Source organism: Aedes aegypti, chromosome 1 (assembly GCF_002204515.2).
Source record: "Aedes aegypti strain LVP_AGWG chromosome 1, AaegL5.0 Primary Assembly, whole genome shotgun sequence".
Classification (NCBI taxonomy): Eukaryota; Metazoa; Arthropoda; class Insecta; order Diptera; family Culicidae; genus Aedes; species Aedes aegypti.
The window spans coordinates 293487094-293514617 of record NC_035107.1 but is presented as its reverse complement, the minus strand read 5'-3'; positions in this window follow the sequence as shown (position 1 = coordinate 293514617).

Here is a 27524-nt window from a genome sequence, read left to right as displayed (position 1 = left end):
CAAAAACGCTAATAAATCGATTGAAATCATATTTTAGAACTCATTGTTTTCAAAACCGAACTATACCGCAACTATAGGAACACTCATACGCAACTATAGGAGCAATAAAATCGTTCAATATTTTGCAAATTACAAGTACATATGGTGAATTTTTTTAATGTTCGATTGTTAGAAGAGATGCGCAAGACATCATTAACCCGTATAGGCCTGAGTGAAAGCAAAAATTCTAAAACCCTCACCACTCAGCGAATTCTTAACGGATTCAAATGATTTTTTGTCAGTATACTGGCACACATATCTAGTTTCTAGAAGTGGACAGAGGAACGCGGAAATATTCTTGTAGCTGGAGTTATTCCGGATGATCACTGGGTCAGGTCGGAGGAGAAGGGTACTGTATGTTTGTGCCCCTCAAGGTAGGCAAATTTCAAGTCACAGATAATTTCCGGAATCGGCTATAATATGGCCACTACATGACGGAATTTTAAGAAAATTGCATCAGTGTAAACTTTTTGAGAAACGATTAAATTGGATAACTATGAGTTTTGCATTTGATTAATCCTATAAATGATCATTTTCGAGTCCCGGGACGCCTCAAACTTATGATAAAGTGGCCAATTTGTATCTGAACATCTGTGCCAAGATCATGGGAACGCATTTTAGTGCAAAATTATGTTTGATTTCTACTTTTCGAGAATTGAAACGGTTTAGTATCCAACAAATCTACAGCCGGTTCTTCCGGGCATAACGTCCAAATGGCCACATCTGGTATATTTTAAACGGCGCAAAACTCTTCATTTATAATGTTGAATATCAGATCCTAATGATTTATGCAAATAAAAATGATTGTCATTGCAAATAATTAAAGGTATCTTTGCATGTCCCAAAAAAATACTTTTTTTTACCCGACTTGACCCAGTAACCCACCGGAATAACTCCGGCCACAGACATTTTTCCGAGTTTCTCTGGCCACTTCTAGAAACTAGATATGTGGGCCACTGAACTGGAAAAAAATCATTTGCATCCGTTAAGAATTCGCTGAGCGGTGAGGGTTTCAGTATTTTTGCTTCCACTCAGGCCTATACGGGTTAAACATGATACAAGTAAAATTTATTAGCAATATTAATTTAATTAATCTCAGAAATTATAAAATGTGAATGGCACTTAGTTAATACCTCCACTATTGGGTCATTTACCCTATATTTTCCAGAAGCTTATTTTTAGGAAGCTAGGGATGCGTCAATTGCATAATCATGAAAAGCTGCACTTTCAGAAGCTTGGGAATGTTTCATTCAAGCTAAACTAGGAAAACTTGTATCTCAGTATCTGATTTTCGCTCAGAATTTTAGAAATCTTTACTCTCATAATCTTTGGTTTCCTTTCAATGCTTTGTGATTTTTTTTGTTTGGAAGCTTGAAAAGCTGCTCTGTCTTAAGTTTACGAAGCTTCTTTATCAGAAGGTTGGATTACCTGCCCTTTGAAAGAGTAGTAGTAGAGCTTCTGTCTCAGAGCTCTGAATACTGTCTATGCTCAAATTGGTTAGCTTTGTTTTGATAACTAAGAAAAGCTCTCTCTTAAATGTTTGGAAAAAATCGCTTTTGGAAACCACAGAACCCTTACAGAAACTTCTTTCTTTCAGAAACGTGAGAAACTTCTTGAAAGATAGAAAAGCATCGCTTTCAGAAGCTTGGAGAACTACTTTTTCAGAAGAGTGAAAACTTCTCTTTGAGAAGATATGAAAAAGTTTCTCTTGGGAGCTGAGAAAGTTCTCTCGCTGGTATGGATTGCACTGTGTTGAAATGTGGTATAATGATTTATTACAGTTTTCAAAAGCTTGAAAGCTTTGCTGTCAGAAACTTAGAAAATTTATCTTTACAAATCTTGAAATTTTCCTTTTGCAGAAGCTTGAATAGTAGGGTGCGGCTTATTTTTCAAACGTTCTCATAACCAAAAATTCGAGTGCTCTACTGAATTCAAATCATATTAAAAGAGAAACCTCAAAATCTGAGCCAAAAAATAAACATTTAGAGGTAGCGCAAGCAAAGACAAATTAAAGACCCCCATGTCCCTTGAAGTTGCCCAAAATTTTATGGCTCATAAGGTAATCTAGAATGCCGTTCAAAGTGTTTTGCGATTTGTCAAACTTGGGTACCTTTTACACTACCGAGGGACCAAATGCAGTACTAGAAGTGGTACCCAATCTGAGCCTGAGTGGGACGGACCTGGTGCAAGCGTCTCGAAGGTGAATTTTCAAGTTATAAAAAATTACCTTCAGTAAAGTAAACATAACTTTGTTATTTTTCAACCAATTTTGAAAAGTTTAGCACCATTATCTTTCAAATTAAATTTAGAAAAACTTTGTAGAACTTCAAATTTGTCTTAAATCAAAACTTGTCTTAGTTAAAAATACTTTTATTCAATTTTATTCCTCATTTTACTAAAAAAATCACTTTTGTTTGACTTTAACTTCATAAATACACGACCGATTCCAAATCTTTTTACATGTTTTTGAAGCAAATTCAGTCGTTTTCAAACTGTTCAAATGACACTTTTTTCTTAAAAATGTTTTTGTCTTATTTATTTAACAAAAACTACCCAAAAACATGATAATTTAATGAAAAAATCGAATTTCTTTGGATTATTTAGGTTTTATTGCCGGATTTTTACATAGAAAACTTTAATTTACAAAGCATTTCAGTGAATCAATTGTCACCCAACCCTCAACAACAAAGACATTGTCATCTCCTTTTCTTGTTGCAACAATGTTATTCCACAACATCAGTTTATCACCACTTGCACAGAATATGACAATGATCAATCACCTCGTGCGCAGCGATTTTCTGAGCTTCGCATGGAAATTTTCGAGAACTTTGTTCGTGTTGGTAAACATTGGCACATTATCGAACAGCATTCATAAAAACTAATTTGGTTTTGTGTTTAAAATAACTGACTAATCGCGAGTTGAAAAGGTTGCAACAATGTTGCGCCCTGTGATTGTCAAGACAATTTTGCTTTTGATTGTGTCACAATCCGCAACAGTTGGGACAAGCGGTTGTAAGCGAGCTTGCTTTGTTGTTTGTTTTTCATCTGCTTTGATGACAATTTTGATTCACTGAAGCATTTTGTCCCAATTACAAGTTAAATAGTGCATATATTTTTTAACATATGCCAAAAAATTTTTGTTTCTAAATTATTTAAAAATTGTTGCAAAGTCCTTCTCAAAGGTTTAACAAATGAGCAAAACAAGTTTCAGCTTAAGGATAATATTAAACTGGCAAAAATATAAAAAAAAAACTGGCATTTTCGTTAAAAAATCATGGTTTTATGTAGTTTTTGCTAAATAACTTGTTCAAGGCATTTTTCAGTGAAATATGATGTATGAAAGATTTGAAAACAATTGAAATAGCTTCAAAAGCATGAAAAAGACTTGCAATCGGTTGAATAATCATGAAGTTTTGGTCAAACAAAGTTTATATTTGTAGTAAAATGAGAAAAAAAAAATGGAATTAATCACTTTTACATAAAACTTGTTTTGATTTTAGACAAATATGTAGTTCTACAAAGTTTTCATAAATTTAATTTAGAAGGTATTTCTGCTAAAATTTTTGAAATCGGTTGAAAAATAACAAAGTTATGTTTCCTTTACTGAAGATCATTTTTTATAACCTGAAAATTAACCTTCAAGACGCTTGCGCCACCTCTAAATGTTAATATTTTTGGCTCAGATTTTGAGGTCTCTCTTTTGGTGGTAGGTCATTTGGCATAAAGTCGTTTGGCATAATGGTTGTTTGAAACCAAGAATTTCTCAATTTTCGTTTTTACGTTTCTATTGAATATATCTGATGACACAAGGCTTGTTTTGGAGTCAATTGATACAAAATGACACTCTGTTCAACAATCATTCGCTCTTAAATAAATTTAAGCATATAAGGAAAGTTATTGCCAATAGTATTTTATTATTTATCCAGAAATTACCCTTCTTTCATATATTAGTTCTTCTTTTGAGTTTCGCTATTGGAACAAATTTTTGCGCTGAAGATTTTTATATATTTAGCACAAATTTACCCTTCTATTAATCGTTCTATTTTTTTCCTGAATATGATGTAACCATTATTATAGGTATGAAAACTGTTGATTTTAAATTTCAATAAATTTCTCCTTCTTTTATGCATAGGCTGTTCTTTGGAGCTATATTTTTTAAGTAGTTTTGTATACAACTGACAAAAGGACGGAAATCGATAACATTGATCTGCTCAATTTATCAGCGAAAAGAGAAATCGATTACTGCAGTTACTTTGATGGGTTGTGCTACTTTTCCCCGAATGTCGTTTCCCCGAATGCCATTTCCCGAATATCCCGTTTCCTCGACTAGCCCACTCCTCCGGAAAATTTTTAGCACCCATAATTGTCGTCACTATATACATTTCAGGGGGGTGAACGAACTGACCATCTAATATGCACCCTTCTTTATTTAATTGGTGGTTCTTTCGAGTTTTACCGTCTTCAGCATTTTTGCCAACATGTGTATAGCCGAGAGTGACAGAATACTTCCTTTTTTTTGACTGTTTATCGTTCTTTCTCGTCACCACTTTTCGGGGGAACCAGTCATTGCCGCAATAATTTTTGGCGTCAATTCTTGTATTGGTTTAATTGTAAATTTTGCTTTCTTTTAAAAATAGGCTGTTCTTTATGTTTATACTGTTATAAATTGTGTTATTTAGTAAAGCTAATTGTGAACCATTTTTATTAGCAATTCTTGCCAGATGTGTTGTTAGAATTATAATTATTTCAGAACCTGCCAATATTCAATATATACTTTTTTTGGGGCAAACGCGTGATCTCCGAGATATGCTGGAAAATATATTGTTTCAATCACAAATTTTCCCTTTTCTCGATAATAGACGGTGTTTTTGATGTACACTTCCGAAATTAGAATTTATATTGAACCGTTAAAAAGTTTTGCCACAAATATTTTCTTTTAAAGATGTGTTGTTCATTTGAGCTGTGCTGTGAAAATTTTTTTTTTTGCGTTAGATTCTGAAACATTTTAAACGAAAAATAATCTGCTCTCGTATAAAGGCTATTTTTGCATTAAGTCGCATTAATAGAGCTTTTGATATTTTGCAAAAAAAAAAGATCATTCTTTTATCAAGTAATTTTCAGCGAGTGTTACGTCCAAACTGGTACAGAAATATTCTATGAGCGTTCCCTTGATGAATAACTGCGAACTTTCCTTGCCAATTTACTATTTTCAAATATGTATATCGCAACAAGCTCAAGGGTACTCTATGTTCTGAGATGTAGAGACCCGTCACGAGTTTTTTTAGTAATGCTCTATAATGTCACAATAATTTTTGAAATTCTTAGCTCGGATAATCTCTGAACGAACACCACGCTTGTTTAGAACCTACCAAATTTTTTTGCTGTGGGCTCGGTGGTGTTGATCTCAGTAAAAGCTTAAAAAATGCCGATATTTATTTCAAGTCAATCATTATGCCAAACGGCCATTATGCCAAATGATCATTATGCCAAACGACCATTATGGCAAACGACTTTATGCCAAACGGCGTTATGCCAAACGACCTTATGCCAAACGACTTTATGCCAAACGGGGTACAATCCTCTCTTTTAATGTGATTTAAATTCAGTAGAGCACACGAATTTTTGGCTTTGAGAACTTTTGAAAAATAAACCGCACCCTATTGAACAGCCGTTTCTCGTGAACTTGAAAGTTTCTTTTTTAGACAAATTTAAGTATGGCGAATTTTTCTGTAAGAAATTAGAGAAGCTCCTTTAACTGAAGCTTTGTAAGCTTGCTTAAAGCTTAGAAAGCCTGGAAAAGTTGGCTGCTTCTCTTTCAGAAGTTTGACAGTTTCTCTTAAAGGATGAGAGTGTTTTTATTCTCTCTTAGACACTAGAGGAAAGATTCTCTCTCAGAAGTATGGAAAGCTCTAGCTCAGGTATGTTGGAATACTTCCATTTCAAAGCTTTGAGAGCTTTTTTTCAGAAGCTCGGACAGATTTGTATACAGTTGCTTGAAAGCTTCTGTAGCAGATGCTTGTGAACCTTTTTTCTCAGAAGATCAAAAATCTATTTTTTAAGCTTGGAGAGGTTCTTTTTTAGAATCATGGAAACGCTTTTAGTTATAATCATAAAAAGCTCCATATTCAGAAGCTAGGCAAGCTTCTTTTGAAAAAGTTTTAAAATTCTCTTTATGTAAAGCTTGCAAAGATACTTTTTCAGAAACATAGAAAGTTTATCTCTCAGCAGCTTGGAAAGATTATGTTATGTTATCATGAGAAGCTTGAGTAGGTCGAAAGGTTTTTTCCAAAATTTAAAAGGTTTTTTTGCAGAAATAATGCTTCGCTTCAGAAGGTTGAAAATCTAATTTATCTTTTTTTTCAGAAGCTTGAAACGTATCTCTTTTAGAAGCATTGTAAGCTCGTTATAATCCTAATAGTAATCATGATTCTGATAGAAGCTGATGTTACTGCAGCAAAAGCATTTCATTTTACATATGACTTCAGGATCTTATTTACAATAGCATACAACCTATTTCATCACGGCACAGCAGAATCAACCACCACAAATCATTGACTACCGCCTTTACAGAAGTCACCAAACACGCTTCTGCCCGAAAGCGCTTAATCTGGCTGGCGCTCTTCCAAAAATGACGTGCGCCTCCCGAAAACCAATTTCGATGGGCGTCTCAGCAATCATCGTATCATCGCTACATTTCGCCTGCTTACAGCGCTTTTTTGGGACCCCTCGAACCCATCGATCAACGGTAAACAGCGCGTACAAAATGTGCTCACTTTCGCCGGCTCTAACTCGTATACGATTTATTCGGAAGCGGCTGTGAGCAAACTGCTGGATGACGCGCGATGGATAGATGGATAGTAGGCCTTGACTACTGCCAGAGGCCGTTTGCTGTCTGATGCAGTGGCGCAGATAATGTGCCCCAAGCCTTTCGCCCGATCCAAGCAAACCTTGCGTCCATAACTGCGCCTCTTTTGCTACGGGGGTAAAACGACAAAAATGGAAGCTCAACCCCTCCGTCATGGTGGATGGTGGATTATTATAAATAAATATAATCTGTAACTATAAATTTCGCACAAACGTTCCAGCGCGCGATGCGGTGTATGAGCTTTACGAGGAGCGTAGGCTATGGGGGGCTGTTGGCGCGCTGCCATTCTGCCACGCTGGAAATCTCATCGCGGCAAATCGGCTTTGGAGAGCTAATTTCGCCTCGGGTGGTGCAATGTTCAAACAGTGAGTCAGAGTGAGATTTTTCGAGACAAAGAAGCGTTTTGATCCGTTTTTTTATTTCCTTCATTAATATTATTTAAAACATTGCATTGCACTCATTTCTAATAAGGGCCTTCCTTAGCCGAGTGGTAAGAGCCCGCGGCTACAAAGCAAAGCCTTGCAGAACGTGTCTGGATTCGATTCCCGGTAGGTCCAGGATCTTTTCGTAATTGAAACTTCCTTGACTTTCGTGGGCAAAGAGTATCATCGTATCTGACACACTACATACGAATGCGAAAATGTCAATTTTGGCAAAGAAAGCTCTTACTTGATAACTGTGAATGTGCTCATTGAACACTAAGCTGAGAAACTGGCTCTGTCCCAGTGGGATCGTTAATGCCAAGAAGAAAAAGAATAATATTTTAAATAATACAGTGAGTCACAGTGAAAATCGTCCACCTTGAACATTACCAGAAAAGTAATTCGTACTATTCCTGTATAGAACAAGAATTCAAATTAAATGGCTCGTTACGTTAGTACGCAATTCAAGTTATTGAATATAAAAATAATAAATTAAGCTTCAAATTTGTAAAAATAATCAATAATAAGGTCACAGTGAAAATCGTCCACCTTGCCAATATGCATGATTTTTGGGATAATATTATAAAGTTTTCATTCATATCATTTCTTTAACTCGCGCACACACATTCATTCAAGCACGATCTGCTATGCAAGAATAAAAAAGGTTTAATTTTTTAGAGTTTTTCCATTAAAATGGGACGAAATAAACAGACATCGTAAATATAACAAAACTTGTGATAAAACTATACAAAAATGGCAAAAATCAACTGAAAATCACCAAATTTGTTGGAAAAGGGTGTACTACCGTACAGAGTATAATAAATCGCTACAAAATTAACCATTGAAGTAAAACCAAACCCAAAACATCGTTGAACGAAATTATCAATGGAGCGGTTGAGCGTTAGCTTCTTCGTCAGGTTGATGCTGACCCCAAGATAAGTGCACCGAAACTCGCAATTGAAGCGAAAAAGTATCTCAGGAAGCAGGTATCTCAGAAAAAAGTATCTCTTAAGGACATATCCCCTTGAGTACCAAAATGGATTCTAATATGGTACCTTACTTCCCCCTTCACTTTTCGCTCTCTTCTCCCACACTTCTTACAGTGTTTTCGAGAGCGATCACAAAAAAATGATTATTTGAAGTTACTAACCTTATTGTAGAGGGGTGGTTTCTTAACTCAAAGCATTCCATAATTTGTTTTTCACAAATTACCAGTTTTTGAATGCAAACACGTAGTTATTGCTGTGATTTGTGTTGTAAAATACCACGCACTACCGAATCAATTCTTCTTCACGCACCGAGGTATTATTAACAGGCTTTTCGGTGCCCGATCTTAAACTCACTTTTAATGGTATTTCTACTCACCGTAGCAATTCAAAAATCTAATGCGATACGTAAAACACTTTAATTTGTCGCGCGCCGTGCTCCTGGGAGCAATAAATCACTTAAATTAATCGATTTGTGCTCGAAAAACAATATCGGAACGCGAATTCACTGAGGCAACATTGTTTATGAATCGGATGCGCAGCTCTCACTGATTGGAAGTGATACCAGTTTTTATGTTTCGAATTAAAATTGTTTGGATTTTCATACACTTGCTGCAACCACGTATTCTACAATTTCATAACACTAAAAAGGTGTACAATATCACAAGTGTTGCAAAACATTTGTATGCGTGAGAGCAACAATGTACGATGCAATTTGACAGCAAAAATTAATATTAGATAATATACAGTACAATTGACTGTAAAATTCAAATAGGGTCAAATGGTCCAAAATGCCACTTTAAGGATTTGTGTCGTTTTCTCCTAATGGGATCCACATTTTAATGCCATTCGAATTCCTAACAGTAACTTTACAATATTTGCTAGCTACCATCATAAAAACATTTCCAAATTTGAGTTTTTAGAGGGCTTAAAACGTGTAGAAAAGTTGGCTGAAAAATGGGGGTGATTCAAATGACCAAATGGATGTGGTAGAATGCCACTTAGTATGGAGAACTTGTAGTTAGCAACCATGTTTCTCCATGAGTTTGCTCTGTGGCATGGAAACGCTTATTCCTTAATGAAATCATCGGAAAACCTTAATGTTTAGGCAAAAAAGAGAAAAATGTTGAATTTCACCGAACAATTAAGGAAAAATCTATGAGTTTATGTCCAAGGCTTGTGGCGGCAACTCTTGAGTAAACATATTTTAACATCGTTTGGCAAAGAATACAAAATGAAACGTTCTAGGAATGATTTAATGAGGTGGGCCATTTCACCCCCTCAGTGCGTTTTGGACCATGTTCCCCTACATACTGATGGCAACTTTTTCCGTCCGTGAGAAGCGAGAGAAGAGAGGAGAAAACTGCCAAAAAAAGTAAACAACACACGCATGGTGTGAAAAATGCTTATAATATTGGTCAAAAAACATGTTTTCACTGTTCACATGTTCAAATAAATTGTGATTTTGAGCTTTTATGAAGTTTTTGATGAACTCATATCGACAATAATACCTTTGTATGGAACGTGTGCAAATAATAATGCCTACATAATTCTGTGGGTTAAGGTATACATGGAACATGATGATTTGTTTTTGGCCGACGCACGTAACATTGTGCTCCGCCTTGTTGGGTGGCTCGAGAGGGTGCTGTAGCGGGTGGCAACATTATGTTTACGTGCGCAATGAACTTTCACCTTAAAGCCAGAAAATATGCGTAGAGTGCTTCGAAAACATAACGTTTCATGGCCGAGTTGCAAGTCGAAAGACGTTCGTATCACCGAAGTACAGCCACCCCACAGTTATGGATAGCACACAGATATGGATCAAAGTTGGCTTAAACGGAGAATATCTGGTCGGCATTAAGGCTAAGTAGCCCGTCATTCGTTTTGGCAACAATGATGACTTTTCAGCTTGCATTTCAAAGTGATAATACTCAGTCTTGTTAGTTTATATTAACTTGAAAAAGTATCACTGTACGTGCTAACATGCATAAAGTATGCTGATACTTTTTCAGCTGTGTCAGTGCAAAACCAACTGATTTTCTTTGATTCGAAATCGTGAGATGAATTAGCAACAATCATCAACGACGCGTACAAATTTCAATGACGGCCTACTTCGCCTTAAGTCAGAGTGGACAGTCACATTTTTCATATTTTGAGAAAAATGGATTTAAACTCTAACGCTCTGTAATTTTTGAACTCGTCTAAATTTTGGTTCAATATTTCTTTTATATCCTGTAAATAAAGAATAAAAAATATGTTAATCAGTCCACAGTCCGGGAAGTCTCTTTTCTGCACCAACTGCAGCCAGTACTTATTGTTCAGAAATACCATAGGTACGAACATATAAAAGGTACCAAGTCAAAAGGTAGAATAATTATTATCACTTGAAATAGGTAGACATGACAGTCCTTTTCCCTTTAGAAACTTTCTAATAACTCTTTAATAACTCTTAATTCAAAGAATTCCACGATCTTATCTTAAATGTGCAAATTTGCTAATTTCATGACTACAACAAAACATTCAAATCATTGGATTTTACTGCTCAACATTGCATTTGACAAATTCGCCAACACTAAAGAACAATTTCGTTCATCTCAATACAGCAATTGCTTCACAAAAGAACAACTTTGTTCACAATAAACGACAATTTCGTCAGCTCTGAAGAACAATTTGGTTCAACTCAAATAGGCAATTTCACCACACTTTCAAAACCAGATATAGAGTAAAGTGGGGCAAAATTTCGAGGGGGGTATGAGTTTCTTTTTAAGATTTCTAGCTCAATTTAAAACAAATCTTATAAATGTCATGGTGGTTCGAATGCTATTCAAGTAAGAGACTTTCAATCCAAATATCGTAAAAATCGATTGAGATTTGGAAAAGTTATGGCTATTTGTTGTTTTTCGACGTGAATATTGTTATTTTTGGTCAAACTTTCGTTGCATTGAACCAATTGAAGATAAAATCTTTTTCAATATTTTATGTAAGGGCGTTTCTAGGCCTATCATAAGGTTGCTTTGAGGTGTATTAGTTTTTGCATAAATGCTTGAAAACAATTTTTGGCCCATAGTTGGGCAAAAGTTCGACCCATGTATAAACTCACGGAAAAATTTGCAAATTGCCTAAAATCCACACATTATCTTCAAATTTAGTTACATTTGTCTGATCGTGTGAAAATTGTCACCAAAATTTTACATTTCCACTTAGTTTTGCGAAAAACTGCTTTTTTTGAGTGTATTACGATTAACCCGGTTTTGCGCAATTTTTCGATGAAAATTTAGTGTGTATTTTTCGTCAAACTTAAGTTTACGGCTGGTGTAAAGTATGCCTGTCATAAATGGATCGATATTTTACACTGGTGGGGCAAAAGTTCGAATAAGACAATCGATTTTGAAACTGTTATAACTAAAAATGGGTAAATATTTTGACACAAGTTTATTCAGCAAAATTATAGCCAATATGTTGAAGGTTCACTGTATGGTATTGGTTTTGTTTTGACTGCTATTGTTTTCCTGGAAACTTTGAACTTTTGCCCCACCTTAGATTGGCAATTCGCCACCCCAAAGAAAGTCGATTATCTTCAACACACGTTTCCATGATCTGCAAATTAATAATAAAATAATATATTAATCAGTACACAGTCCGGGAAGTCTCCTTCTCTGCACCAACTGCAGCCAGTACTTATAGTTCAGAAATACCATAGGTACGAACAGATAAAAGGTACCAAGTCAAAAGGTAGAATAATTATTATCACTTGAAATAGGTAGACATGACAATTTCTACACATCATTGTGTTGCTTTCAAACAATATTATGTGAAGTGATAATCATGAAAAATCATAATCCAAACCTCTAATAGAACGATTTTTCGATGGACTATGTGTACTTGGTCCACTCTGACTGCACTAAAGATCACTTTTCAGTGAGTTGGTTCACTCTGACTGAACAATTTCTAGGAAAATAATAATCATTTAATACTTGCATGGTCAAACTGGGTGCAAATCTTAAAGATTTATCAAATTATCAAAACCCTTAGACACCAGTATCGTAAATTCTTCAATACCGAAATCAGTGGCATTACGATAGCTTGGAAATACAGGTTTTGCAGGGTCAGGGCATTGAAGACCAGAAAAATTCAAATATGTGTTCAGTCAGAGTGGACCAAGTGAAAATTTTGAGTACCGACCAAAATCTACTGGTCCACTAAGCGGGTTCCAGCACATTTCATACATTCACCATAGAACTATCATAAACTTCTATCGGGCTCTGAAATTGACTCAAAAAATGCAATAATCAATCAGTTTATTGCTTTTCAACACTTGGTCCGCTCTGTCTGCACATAATTGTTACAATTTCTGACCACCCATTCAAATATGATAAATGGTCAAAAATCAAAACCAAATGCAGCGAATTAAGTAATATTTATAAAATTCTATTGATGGATAAGTAGAAGAATCATTCGATGTCAAAAAATCTGACAAATCTCTTGAAATGTTTTTCATTTTCTCGCATTCCTCTGCGCGCTGATCATTTTCGCTATTATGGTAATAAGCACTTGGTTCACTCTGACTGCACACTTTTATCGATTTTATTGATCTTCCAAAGTAAATTTGTTACATATCATCGTAGTTTACAGCATTCATCAAATCTGGTCAAAGTGAAACGAAGGCAAGGTAATTTTGCATCTAAAGAGAGAATAATCCAATTTTCCCATGTTTTGTACTTGGTCCCCTCTGACTTAACGCCGACCATCTCATCAAATAGAGTTGCAATTACGCAAAACACATTTTATGTACGTGAACTATAAATCTGTACAGCATTGCAATCAATTATATCTTCTTCTAGCATATTTTATTCGTCCATATAAAATAAAATATTATTCGTATTTATAGAATCGTTGATTCATAATTGTGGGGCATTGAAACTCGTACCACAGTTATGAATCAACGATAAGACGATTCCGAAAGAAACGCCGAAACGTATACTTTCATTAGCACACCAATCGTTTGCTTCACAGATACATTGCTTTTATAGTATTCTGATCCATAATATGAGTCGATTTGATCCACAATAAGGACCCTCCTGTTCCACTGATCCACATCTGTGGGATGGACGACGCTTGAAATTTCTTTCGAAATCGACTCTATTTCGTAAATAACCGAGATTTTTTATGTGTATTCTCGAAAACAATTATATTCGGCATTGCCAGCCAGGTAAATTTGTTTTGTATAAGGTCGCCATGATTTGCAATCATATTTTATTCTAAAAAATGACGCTTAGCTGATCCATAACTGTGGGGTGACTGTACGTGAAATGTCGTATGAAGTTTACAGAAACACACTTTGGAAAGGATTTAAACTTCTGGAAGCACTTACTATTCACAGATGAGAGCATGTTTAATATTTTCGGATCTGACGGCAGAGTTATAGTTTGCCGGGAACCAAATGAAGACCTGAAAATGAAAAATCTTTGTGAAACTACTAAGCATATTAGTAGTTCCGTGATAGTTTGAGGCTTCATGCCAGCATCTGATGTTAGTAACTGGTACTTTATCGACGGGATCATGGCTCAATACGTCTATCTTGATTCATTTAAGAAGGATCGAAAGCCTAGCGTAAAAATGGCTTTTAATTTACCTATCTACCTTATCTCAAAAAGATGGGCATTACATCTACCAGGATAAACATCTGCAACATACAGCGGCAAAACCAAAAGCTTGGTTAAAAAATGCCCATCAATCATCAATCTGCCGAGACAATCTACAAATCTCGACATTATCGAGAACTTGTGGCATCTGTTGGATGTTTAAATCAGGAAACATCAAATAACGAGCAGATATAATTTGAAAAGTGCGCTTATAATTAAGTGGATTGAGATCGCTAAAACTTAAACTGAGAAACTTGTGCGATCTATGCCAAATCGTATCAGGAAAGTTTTAAAGAGCAAAGGCTTACCTACTCGATACTAGTTTATGGGTTGACACCTGAAAAAATGACAATTCACTTTCACTCTGTGACTCACTTTATCTCCAGAATATTCTTAGTAGATGTCTGTAGAATATCTTTAGAAGAAATCTGATAGATGCAATTCTTGTGAATTTTTGAAAATCCTCCAGGTAATTATTTTTTTTCCTCCGCGGTAGGCCACGTCCACTAATAATGTAATTATACTCCAAAGCGCCCGTTCGGTTGATTATCTGACAGAAAGTATCGCAAAACTACACTCGCCCAGTGTGTCTGCTACTCAATTATTGCTCTTGGCCGAAGTAAGTTTCTCACGTTTTGCCCGCCCCGGGCTGGGATTCTATTATCAAATTATCTTCATGACAGCTCCTCCAGTGCGACAGTTCACAATTATCTTCTCGCCCACTGTGTTCGCAGCTGTGTTGTAAGCCTCTGTGTGAGCTGTTGTCCCTACTGCTGCTGATGGTACAAAATCACAGCCACATCAACATCACCCCTCAAACCCCCCCCCCCTTTTCCGATGAATGATAAAAACGCGGGGCGCAAAGCGATAGCAAAGGGAGATTTAAGCCCGACATCGGAGCGCAAGCAAATTCCCATAATAAATCAAACTGTTAAAAATTTTGTTTACATGAACAACTCACCCAAATGCCATACAACTGAGCACTCCTCCCCCCCATGGACGCCTCCTTCTCCCTCCGGGGAGAATCAGAAAACAACGCAAAAAAGCGCGCTTTCACCGCGAGAGAGCAGGAAAAAATGAAAACAGCTCGAGCACATGTGGAATAAATAAAAGTCAACTGTGTGTACATGTTATTTGTATGCAGATTTTTGCGCCGGGTACCGTTTTCAGATTTTTCCCAACCCCCCTCCCCCCAAACAATTATTCACTCCGTCAAATGGGGGGTTCGGAACGGGACTTTTAAGTTCTGTTGATATTTTGGATTTTTTTTCCTCCTCCCGGTGCGATGCGAGCAGTATTAAGCATTAATTTATGCTTTTTTGTGCTCGACGCCCTCATCCCTGCGCATTTTAGGGACGACGCATTCTCACAAACGATCAAGCGCAGAGGACCGGGTTATGCATGTTTTATCATCGGATCGCGTGGGTGGGATGAGGGTGAGTTCAATTTGTTGGACGTTGGGTGCATCACGAGGGAGGAATGAATTGACCCTTTCGCTTTGTTGTACTTAAAAAGGTGATATTGTTTAACCTTTGTGACGAACGAAGTGATTGCTATTGGTTCAGACCTGAGAGAGACTCGCGAAGACGAAAAATATCAATGTCATATGCAGCCCAGATACCGCTGTCATGAAACGTCAAATGCAGCCCGTCGTTTTGATGGCTGAAAAAGTGAAAAGTATTGCATTCAAAATAAACTATTATTGAAAACCTCAGTCAGCGGAGTAGTTTTTCAAAAGATGCTGATAAATCTAAACACAAGACAAGTTATTTATAATACCTGGTACGTTTGCTGGCATAAAATTTCATTCAAAATGCCGTTTATGCTTCGGTGTTAAGCAAACCCAATAGATTTTTGGTGAGATGGTCATGTGAGAGCTTGAACGGTTTGTTGAACAAGATTGCTGTAAACACTGAGTGGAAGAAGAAAAAACTCAGCAATCGCAGAAAAAGAAGGCCGTCTCCGCGAGTCTCGTCTCAGGTTCAGACTAGCTTCGGGGGTGCAGAGAACACAGGAAATAACATCTAAATCATACAAATCAGAATCTTAAACATGTAGTAGAAAAAAAGCACGCATTTTTAACCCACAATGCCAATTTTCATATTTTATATGAATTATGCCAAAATCATATGAATGGGTCAAAAATTAGTGCTGATCGAATATTGGTGATTTTTTTCTACAAGCTGTCAAATATGTGGCTGAGATCTGATAGCAGTCGAAACATATGTTTGATACTAAAGAAATTCTGATAGAGTGTACTGATAGCTTAAAAGAAATACATCACTCAGAACAATCACCAAATTGTTGATTTATATTGCAACTCGTTTGTAAATTTATCAAATGATTGTCTAATGAGGTAATAATCTCTGCAACATATGATCCTGGTGAGCTCGTTCTAAACTATATTTTCTAGTTTTAACTCAGTAGACACAAGATCGTTTATGATAGGACGTAAAAGTACAAGCGATATACGCAAACGCCATTAGACAGCGTGCTAAATATACAGTCAGGTCTCCTATTAGGCACATGGGTGGGGGGCGTAATAGGAATCTGCGTTATAGGAGACCCAGGGCTTATAGGATTTCATCACTTTGGGGGTGTCGTTGAATATCTCGTATGCCAAAAGAGAAGTTTCAGTGCTAAGTACGATCTACCTTTAGGAGTTGAGGATCATCCTTTTAGTTGAGAACTTGGCAGGTAGGGGCGCTTTTTCTGATTTGCACAATATGAACCAAGAGGGATAAGAATGCAAAATTTTGTAACATATGATATCTCTGAATCCTGATGTTTCGGAAGGTTGGTGTCTTCGGAAGAGTTGTTCAGTACCTCAAGGGCTGACATGTGGTGGTCATTCTGATACGGAATTACGCCACCAGGCGGCGCTAGTGGGCATGGAATTTTTGTTTTGCGCAAAGCTCAGTTGCCTGACCACTTAGAAAGATGGCGTCTTCGGCAAAGTTGCTCAATATCACAAGGGCTAACATTATTTGAGCCGAAAATTTCGAAATTTTGCCACTAGGCGGCGCTAGTGAGCAAAGAATTTTTGTTTCGCGGATAGCTCAGTAGCCTGACCAAAGTTGTTCAGTATGACACTAGGCTATCGATTTTCCTCGCATTGTCACGTTTAAGTAAAAGTGCCTGGAGAAAAATATATACATTATTTTTTACAATCGGATAAAATTGTGGCTAGTATCCTAGTATTTTGGACAGATTGGGAGAATTTTTGATCAATTATTTGATATGAGAATGAGTGGAGATCCGTGTACTACTCAAATAAGTGATCGTTAGCTTTTTATATGAACCAAAGACAAAAATATGTACAGTATTGGACAAAACATTTGCAACTTTTTCGATTTTCCATACAAAATGTCCAACTTTGGTAAGCTATATCTCGGTTATTTATGGACCGATTTCAATGAAATTTTGGCAGAACATCAGACATAACTTGAATTTTAACATATGTTTTGGGTGATTTTTTCAGTCACAAGTTCAAAAGCAGTAATGGTTTGACTAAAGTGATTTTTTGACGATTTTTTATAATTGACATAACTGAACATATTGAAGGAATAATGGTATCTTCCGCAAAATTGTAGATTTTAACGAGATGAACAAATTTGCTGAAGACAGTTTTTGTGTAGGACTATCCGATTTTGAGATAAATAGTTTTGTATTTTTCATTTAAAATTACACTTTAAATAAACCATTAAAATTTATAAACTCGTGATTGGAAAAGTTATTTGAAAATATATGTTAAAATTTAAGTTATATCTGATGTTCTGTGAAAATTTCATTCAAATCGGTCTATAAATGACTGAGATCTAGCTTACCAAAGTTGGTCATTTTCTATGGAAAATCGAAAAAGATTTGCAACTTTTGTCCAATACAGTAGTTTCTCGATTTTATCACTGCTCGTTTTAATAACGCTTCATTATTTCACTCTCAATTTAAGCACGGTTTTCTGTTCGATTTTATCACGCCTCAATAATTATATGAAATTCATACATTTACATTGAAAAACAACCCCAAACAAGCAACATCTATTCATTTGGCCCATGTCTTACGTGCTTTTCATTTCATTAGTTTTATTTCTGCATTACAAAGCTCAAACTTTGATGAAAATTATATGGCAGAAAAGTCAATTTTCATTATATCACGCTTCGGTATATCACGCCAATTTTTTTTGGGTCCGTGATATAATCGAGAAATTACTGTACTGTATGTTTATTTCTATTTCGTCATTGCATGAATTTCATTTATTGAACATTTTCCAAAGTATGGTTTGGATAGAAATGAAGTTAGGTTGGAATGTCAGTCATTACTAATGAATTGGGAAATCCATTCGCTAGCAATCTTAATGAGATAACTACGACTGGCCTTATCTCTTTAAATACACGATACTCTTCTTTGAATATTTTTAAAATATAAACCTTCTTTTTCATAGCGATAATTCAATCCTATAAAAAAAACTTTTTCTCCAGATTTCTACGTATATATAAAATCTCGAAACTCTCGGCTCAAATAATGTTGGCCCTTGTGATACTGAACAACTTTGCAGAAGACGCCATCTTTCTTAGTGGTCATGCTACTGAGCTATGCGCAAAACAAAAATTCTTTGCTCACTAGCGCCGTCTAGTGGCAAAATTTCGAAATATTCGGCTCAAATAATGTTAGCCCTTGTGATACTGAGCAACATTGCCAAAGAAGATACAGGGAACCTAAACTATCTTCATAGACGTCACGGGATAGGAAGATTGTGTTAGTAGGGTAGCTCAATTCGACAATTTAGAGCATTATAAACAACATATGGTTATAAGTATATAAATATCAATTTTGAATTTACCTGATATATCCGAACCATTACTGAAACAAAAGTTTTGATTAGTTAGATATAAAATAACATAAAATTTCACTGCCATACGCAAACAATGCTTTATCACTATTCCGCAGCACTACGCGAACGACACTACTGACACGATTAATCCTGACCGCTTCACCCGCCCCTGCAAGCGCCGCGGTCAAAGCACCCCACACTACTCGAAATTTCTTCAATAACTATTGCAATAATTTATTCAAAAAAGAGGAATTCTATCCAGAATGAAAGAAAAATAAAAAGCATTCTCGATAATCTTCGATTTGGATCAAATTTTATATATATTTTTGGTATGGTAGAATAAGTGTTTTCTATAGAAAAATCGATCATATTGATTCATTTCGAAAATGGCCTATAAACTTTTGTATGCAGTAAGTTTAAAAAATTCTAACTTGTTTTAAAAAATTTTAAAAACCACAATAATTATAAAAAACTTCTCTAGAAATAGCCATTTTCTAATTATAACAAGTCTAATGGAATGGTGTAAATTTGGGCCTTCCTTAGCCGAGTGGTTAGAGTCCGCGGCTACAAAGCAAAGCCATGCTGAAGGTGTCAGTGTTCGATTCCCGGTCGGTCCAGGATCTTTTCGCAATGGAAATTTCCTTGACTTCCCAGGGCATAGAGTATAATCGAACCTGCCACACGATATACGAATGCGAAAATGGTAACATTGGCATAGAAAGCTCTCAGTTAATAACTGTGGAAGTGCTCATAAGAACACTAAGCTGAGAAGCAGGCTCTGTCCCAGTGGGGACGTTAATGCCAAAGAGAAGAAGAATGGAATGGTGTTTGTATGTCAAGAAATGGCTTGTGAACGGGACAACCTATTTACACCATTCTTTTACAGTTGTCTTCTGTGGAGGTTCGTATGAAGGTGAAGTTGAGAAAGGTTTTCGAAAAATTAGGTTAAACGAGTAAAAACTAATATGTCATTTTGTAAGGGAGGTTTCATGGTCTTTTATAACAGCCTACTTGATGGCAAGACAAATTTGGCCGGGACCACTAGTTAAATAATAAAATAGGCCATTTTCATTAGTTATCCGCTATTATCCATCAAGAAATATAAGTTAGTGGAGGGCCTAAGCTCTTGATAACGTATTGTTCTTCACGGAAAATCGCTCATAACTAATGAAAACGGCGTATTTTATTATAAAAATAATATTCTTCTTGCATTGAAATTGATATAATCCGAAAATGGATAGCTTTAGAGAAGTGATCAAGATAATCAGGTTCAGAATAATTATTGAATAAATAATACAATAATTCAGAATCAGAGATTCTTCTTAAATCATCAGAACGTATTAATTTTGACATAAAACCAAAATTTTGAAAATAGACCAAAAGTTGTTTTTAGAAAAACTTGTTTATTAAAAATTTCATCATCATCTCAAATTCATTCAAACATCTGTTTACTATGAAGAATCTATGGTGAAAATAAAAAAAAATGTATTAAAAATGGGGTTTTTGTGTAATTTGAAATTTAAGTTTCATTTTTGAACCTCTCATGAAAAAATAATAAAATATTTGTTAAGTTATTTTAACGGTTCACTACAACTTCTTCATAGTTTATCTCTAAAATCAACAGTTTCGGAGTTAGAGTTTTTCAAATAAATTGCATGCAATGATGTATAGGCCATTTTCCAAAGTTTTTATTGAGTCAAAATGATCGATTTTTCTATGAAAAACACTTATTCTACCATACCAAGAACATGTGCAAAATGTACTGCAAATCGAAGTTGGTCGAGTTCTGTGACTGACCGATTGGACATGGAATTCGTTAAAAATCGTTCTTAGGAGTAACTCATATTTTTCAATCGATTCCTCAAGATATCTGTCTGCCTCTCAATTTTTTGTCAGAAGTTTTTTTGATTTCATCTGAGAATTTGTATTAAATTTCTTAAAGTATTTAACAATAAATTTCTTTCAATACACTTTCTCGAACTGAACTATAGAATCCTGACAAATCTTCGAAATACAAGGCTTTACATCTTGGACTCGTTCAGTAATTTCACGCTCTATCTGTGGTAATTCAGCCAGAAGCAGTTCCTTCCGTTAATTCAACACGGCAATCAGAAAAAATCACCATCAAATCTGTGCTCACCAGTCGTTTTCTATAGCTAAGGTGCATTTATGAGCAAAATGTAAAAAAAATCGTAGGGCCCATTTTGAAGTAACGCCCGTTTGATTCTATAATTTCACGAATTCAAATGAAATCTGAAATATTTAAACGGGTTTTTATTAGCCGTGATTATCAGAAGAAGTATGCAATCAAAACATGGTTCAAAGATGATTTTTTAGTTATTTGTTACATCTGGGCGAAGTTTTGAATGTGAAGATCTTCAACATTATATGTTACGCCCTTTTTATTAAACAAAAAGACACTGACTTCGGCAACTCAACTGCACAGGCTGTAACTTAACACTAGACAACGAACAAGCATGCTCCAGTAGCACAGCCGAGAAACATTCCTGACGAAAAGTTTTAATGGCTGAAGTGGGAATCGAATCCACACCCCATGACACGATGCGCTTAAATGCCTGACGACACTAACCGCACGTCCACGAGGCATTTGGAATTTGGTAATGGAATAAGGTTAAGCATGTTCAAATGTTTCTTTTTTCGACATTAACTGTTTTTAACAAGGCCCAAGCCGATTTCGTATTATTATTAAGGTACCCCGGGGTAAATGGGACATAAAAAATCGATAGGCCAAACAAATTGTTCAGAATAATTTTCAAATGCCAATATTTTGAAAATACAACAACAGGGTCACATTTTGGCAACATATTTGCTGGAGTGTGCATGAGTTCGATCAAATAATTTCGAAATTGTGAAAACTATGGAAGAAAGATGTACAATGTGCCATTAGACGCAGTAGCCATGTTCAAAATATATTATTTTTAATTTATCAATTGAAATGCAGCAAGTAAACTTTCAATAATTGACGATTTTTTGAATATGTACTGTTATAATTGTTATGCATGGCGAAACCACTTAATGGGATGGAATTGTTTTCCGCAACTATTAATTTTGGTAGAAATAGCAAATAAAGTTCAACAAATAGAAAAATAATCGTTCTCATGATGTATTTTAAATTTTACTTCTATCTTTTCTCAATGTTAAATTCGTATTTCTAAAATGAAAATTAAAAAAAAAAAATATTCAGTAAATTTGGATTTTTTCTCCGTTTTTAGCAATTACATAATATAAGATTGATTTTTTTTGGATAAAAATCATTCGTTTGAATGTTTCAATGCTTCTCTCTAAGAACGGGCACAACGATTTTTCTAAAATTTTGCCTAGACATGCAGCTTAGCTATAGAAACGACAAGCACAAATTTTATGGAGATTTTTTTCTGATCGTAATGGTCAGAGGAGCAGCGTGTCCTAGAAATTTCTACCCGAATAATGATTGGACTTCTTCATCGAAGTTTGCAGAATTCTTCAGGTTATTCGAAATTTTTTACATATTTTACCAAGCATTTCTCTTTGGTTATTCTAGGAATTACTTCAAGTATCACAAAATATAACTTATAACGATTCCTGTAAGAATTTCTCCAGGCTTTCCTTCCCCTTCAGGGATTTCTCCAGGAATTTAATAAAGAAGTTTTCCTTGGATTTATTCTAAAACAAATTTGAACAGTTCATAAAAAATTTACCTAGAGATTTTTGATGCTTGAAAAATTTCCTAGAGTTCCAAAAAATTTTCCTGATCTATTATGTTTTGATTTCCTTCAGGTGAATAAACGAAATTAATCTTATACATCTGACATTGCACATTGGTCCCAGAGCCATATCTAGGAAGACAAAAATGATTGCGCCTAATCCGTCAATTTTAGATATATGGTGTCTTCGGCAAAGTTTCTCCATATTTTTCAGACATTTTTTTCAGAGATGTGAAATTAGGGTGGCCCACATGGTTTACGAGATCAGCACTTAAACTTTTTTGCTGACGCATTTAGGACTACACAATGTTCTACAATGTTTAGGAACAACCGATTTGGAGCAACTTTGCCGAAGAACCCAAATTTCTATCTCTTATGGTTCGCGAGTTATGATTTTTTTTAACAAAAAAGTTAGGGTGGTATTGAAAAATCAGTTTTTTCTTGATAACTTTTTATACGATGATTTCTCGCAAAAACTTTGTTCCGAGCACTTTTAAAACTTTTGATTGCGCAAATTTTTGCAGAAGAAACTACTGTTCTATCTCTTATGGTAACAGAGTTATCAGAAATTTTCTTCGAAAAAATGGTTGTTTTCAAATGCCGGTATCTCCAAAAGGCGCAAACGGATTTTCAATCTTTTGTCGGCATTAGAAAGATTATTTCATTCTCTGTTTATGGTGAAAAAACTGTGAGGACGTTTTTTTGTTTGAAAAGATTGACAAAATTTTGAAAATGATATGTTTTTAACCGAAAATTGTCTATAACTTGAAATATATTCGAGATAGCTCTTTGGTGCCTTCAGCAAAAATGTGCAAAATTGAAAGTTCTGATTGTGCTTCATACAAGGTATTCATGAAAAATCAACGCTTACACATATATTCACCATAAACCGAATTTTATATGGTAAAGAAAGCGAAAAAAGAGATATTTGCTAGAACAATCGAAATAACTGTATGTATGTCATTTAAAATTGAATACACATGTATTGATATCGATCATAGTAAGCGGAATCTAAGGAGTTGAAAAAAGTAAAATTATTTGCTGAAGCAGTTTTCAAGTGATCAAGGCCCACCTTCTGGTTCGTTACCTTAGACAGATATTTGGAATTTATATCTGGCTCATGTTCAAGATTCATGCATTCTTCAACAGGCGAATGCTGCCCTGACTACTTCGTTGTGGCAGATTTATTGGATTTGATTGAATTGAATGGGATAAGTTGGATGCCCAGATAGAATAATTGCAGATACTTCTATATTTCTATGGGAGGGTATCACGGGAAGTAAGGTTTTGGTAATTTGAAGGAATTCTTCAAAGTATACGTTTTGTTATCGTTTGGGGTTGATAATATAATGAACGGAACTGGTATTGAACGCATGACCTTCTGTTTAGTAAGCCAAAGCGGTAGCAATTTATAACCAACCACGGCATAGGTTAGCTGGACAAACATTATGTCGCGTGAAATAACAAGACACCGTTTATGGATTAATGTTCCATGGATCACTTTTAAAACTGCTTCAGCAACTAACTTTCCCTAACTCCAAGCATTTCCCTTACTGTGATCGATCTTATTTCATTACATATATTTTCAATTTAAAATGACTTTACATACAGTTATTCCGGTTGTTCCAGCAAATATCTCTTTTTTCGCTCTTTTTTATTATACAAAATTCGGTTTATGGTGAATATATCATAAAACAATGATATTTTTTATGAATACTTTGTATGAAGCACTTTCAGAACTTTCAATTTTGCACACTTTTGCTGAAGGCACCAAAGAGCTATCTCGAATATTTTTCAAGTTATCAACAATTTTCGGTTGAAAACATATCATTTTCAAAATTCGATCAATCTTTTCAAACAAAAAACGTCCTCACAGTTTTTTCACCATAAACAGAGAAAGAAATAATCTTTCTAATGCCGACAAAAGATTGAAAATCCGTTTGCGCCTTTTGGAGATACCGGCATTTGAAAACAACCATTTTTTTCGAAGAAAATTTCTGATAACTCTGTAACCATAGGAGATAGAACAGTAGTTTCTTCGGCAAAAAGTTGCGCAATCAAAAGTTTCAAAAGTGCTTGGAACAAAGTTTTTGCGAGAAATTATCGTATAAAAAGTTATCAAGAAAAAACTGATTTTTCAGTACCACCCTAACTTTTTTGTTAAAAAAAATCATAACTCGCGAACCATAAGAGATAGAAATTTGGGTTCTTCGGCAAAGTTGCTCCAAATCGGTTGTTCTAAAATAGTGTAGAACATTGTGTAGTCCTAAATGCGTCAGCAAAAAAGTTTAAGTGCTGATCTCGTAAACCATGTGGGTCATCCTAATTTCACATCTCTGAAAAAAATTTCTGAAAAATATGGAGAAACTTTGCCGAAGACACCATATATCTAAAATTGACGGTTTAGGCGCAATCATTTTTGTCTTCCTAGATATGGCTTTGGGACCAATGTGCATTGATTTCTTCAGCAATGACTCCTGTTCTTTCCATAGAATATTTTTTTCTCAGAATTCCTCCAAATATTGTCACTGAAATAATTCCAATAAAATATTTTGAAATAGATCACATAGAAAAGATGTGTTGAAACTTCAGTCAATGCTTCCTTCGGGTTTTTTTTTGTAATAATAATCCATATATGAATCTTTCACTGTAAATAATAATCAGCAGAAGGAAATTTCTTAACATGGATCCCGACTAAGGGTACATTATAAAATTATATCAGCATATGTTATTATGTTATAAATTTTTTTCGAACATAGGTTGTTACAAACTTGATGTAGGATGTTGTTAAAATAACTAAAATTATAACAAAAAGTGTATGAATAGTAACATAAACATAATAAAATGTGTTTTAATTCTATCAAAAACATATCAAACCAAGTTATAATGTTTGATACAAAGTACCAAAATTATAATACTGTTCGATATACGATGATATTGTATATTATTGAAATGTATAACTATCTATTTATTTTGTTATAAAGTTGTTAAAAATGAACAAAAAAATATCTCAAAGGGAAATAAAACACATTATGTTATATTTCTGTTTTATTATGTTCAATGGATAACGGAGCCTAACAAAATTATATCATAATATGATATGCATATCATATTCTAATAAAATTTTATTATATTTTTGTTACAAGCTTCTAGTCGGGATTCCATAAGTTTTCTTGGGAAAAACTCTGGAAAATCCTTCATGGTCATCCTGAAATAATCTCTGAAATGTTCTGTGATGAAATTCTTGAAGAAATATCTGGCTGTATATTCCGCATATTCATAGGAAAATATTTTTTTCAATACTTCTTGCAGGTTTAATATTCATGACTAAAATTTATCTATGCACATCTATAAGATCTCTACCGAAAATTATTCTGCAGAATACAAAAAAAAAAATTAAACTTCTTTGGTTCAATAAATTTTGGCAAGACATATACTAAAAAAAAATCCCAGTGATTCGTAGAATTTCTGAAGTATTTTAGAAGAATTTCTTGGAGAAACTTAAGAATGGATTCTTCAGGAATTCTTGGGAAAATATCAATGAATCAATGCAGAAATCTTTAAATTTTTGCTCAAAAAACATTTAGAAGAGGTCATGAGGAAATAACTGTTTTTTTTTTAAGAAAATCACAGAGTAGCTGTTATCTGCAGAAGTTTCAATGATCTAGGAGAAGTTATTGCTATTTTGATTGTTGTTGGTGCTAATCTTAGAAAAATTTCTTAAAAATTCATCAAAATTTTGTTTTAATTGTTATTTTTTTCTGAAAGATTTAAAATAATTGTTATAATATATGAAATAATCATTTCTCCAAACTCCAACCTTTAAGGTTTTTCATCAAAAATCTCCAAAGACTTCGCTAAAAGAATTCTTGATAGTGTTTTGTAACACACACGACAGAGTCCCAATAAAAATACTATCGAAAAAAATATTTGACGATATTCGAATAAAAAAATAAGAAAAAAATTGAAACAATGTTAAATTAATTCCTGAAAGAAACATTGACAATATCCCTGACAGAAACCCTAGTTATATTCGGAGTGTTTTCCTGAAGGAATTCAAAAGGAAATATACGACGAAATATGTTGAGAAACTGAATGTATAATTTGTACAAGTCTTAGAAAAACTCACTAAGGAATCCAGGGAAAACACTCGAGATTGCTTTGAATTAGTTTGCGGGGGATCTTTGCAATGAATTTTATAATAAAATTAATCACGCTCTTCAAGTTCTACATTAAATATACAACATAACCAAAGGAAAAACTGAAATCAAATCATGCAGAAATCTCTTCTGGAATCCCGAGACATATTTTTTATTTAAATTTCTGACGTATTGCTTAGAGAAAAACTAATCGAAAAGCATATCGCAATCCACAATGGAATCTCAGACTCCAAGCATCCATACTGGAATCCTAGGATTAATGCTAAAATCCCAAGATGCACACTAGAAACCCAGCATTCGCACTGAAATTCTAACGACCACACTGGATTCCCAGGATTCATACTGTAATTCTAGGGTCCACACTCGAATATCAGAATGCATACTGGAATCCAATTATTTATATCGGAGTTCTAGAATTCATATTGCAATTCTAGGACACTGGCATACCCTGTAAACGAGGATTTACACTGGAATTCCATAATCCACACTGGAATCCCAGGAGCTACACGGGAATCTAAGGATCTACACTGAAAACCTAGGATCCCTGCCATAATCCATTAATTTTTAAATGTCACATTACAATCCTAGGATCCACATTGAAATCCAATGTACCAATTATCAAACGATTCACACTGGAATGCCAGAATTCAGGCTGGCATCTTAGAATTTACAATGTTATTCCAAGATCCACCCTTATGTTCTTAGAATAACACATAAAACCCATGATTTACACTGTTATAAAATGACTCCAAAATATCAAAATCCAGGCAAAAATCTCAAAATCCACACTGGTTATGGATACGCAATTCCAAGGTCTACACGGGGATTGCAAGATTCACACTGGAATCCAAGGGTCCACACTGGAATACCAAGAT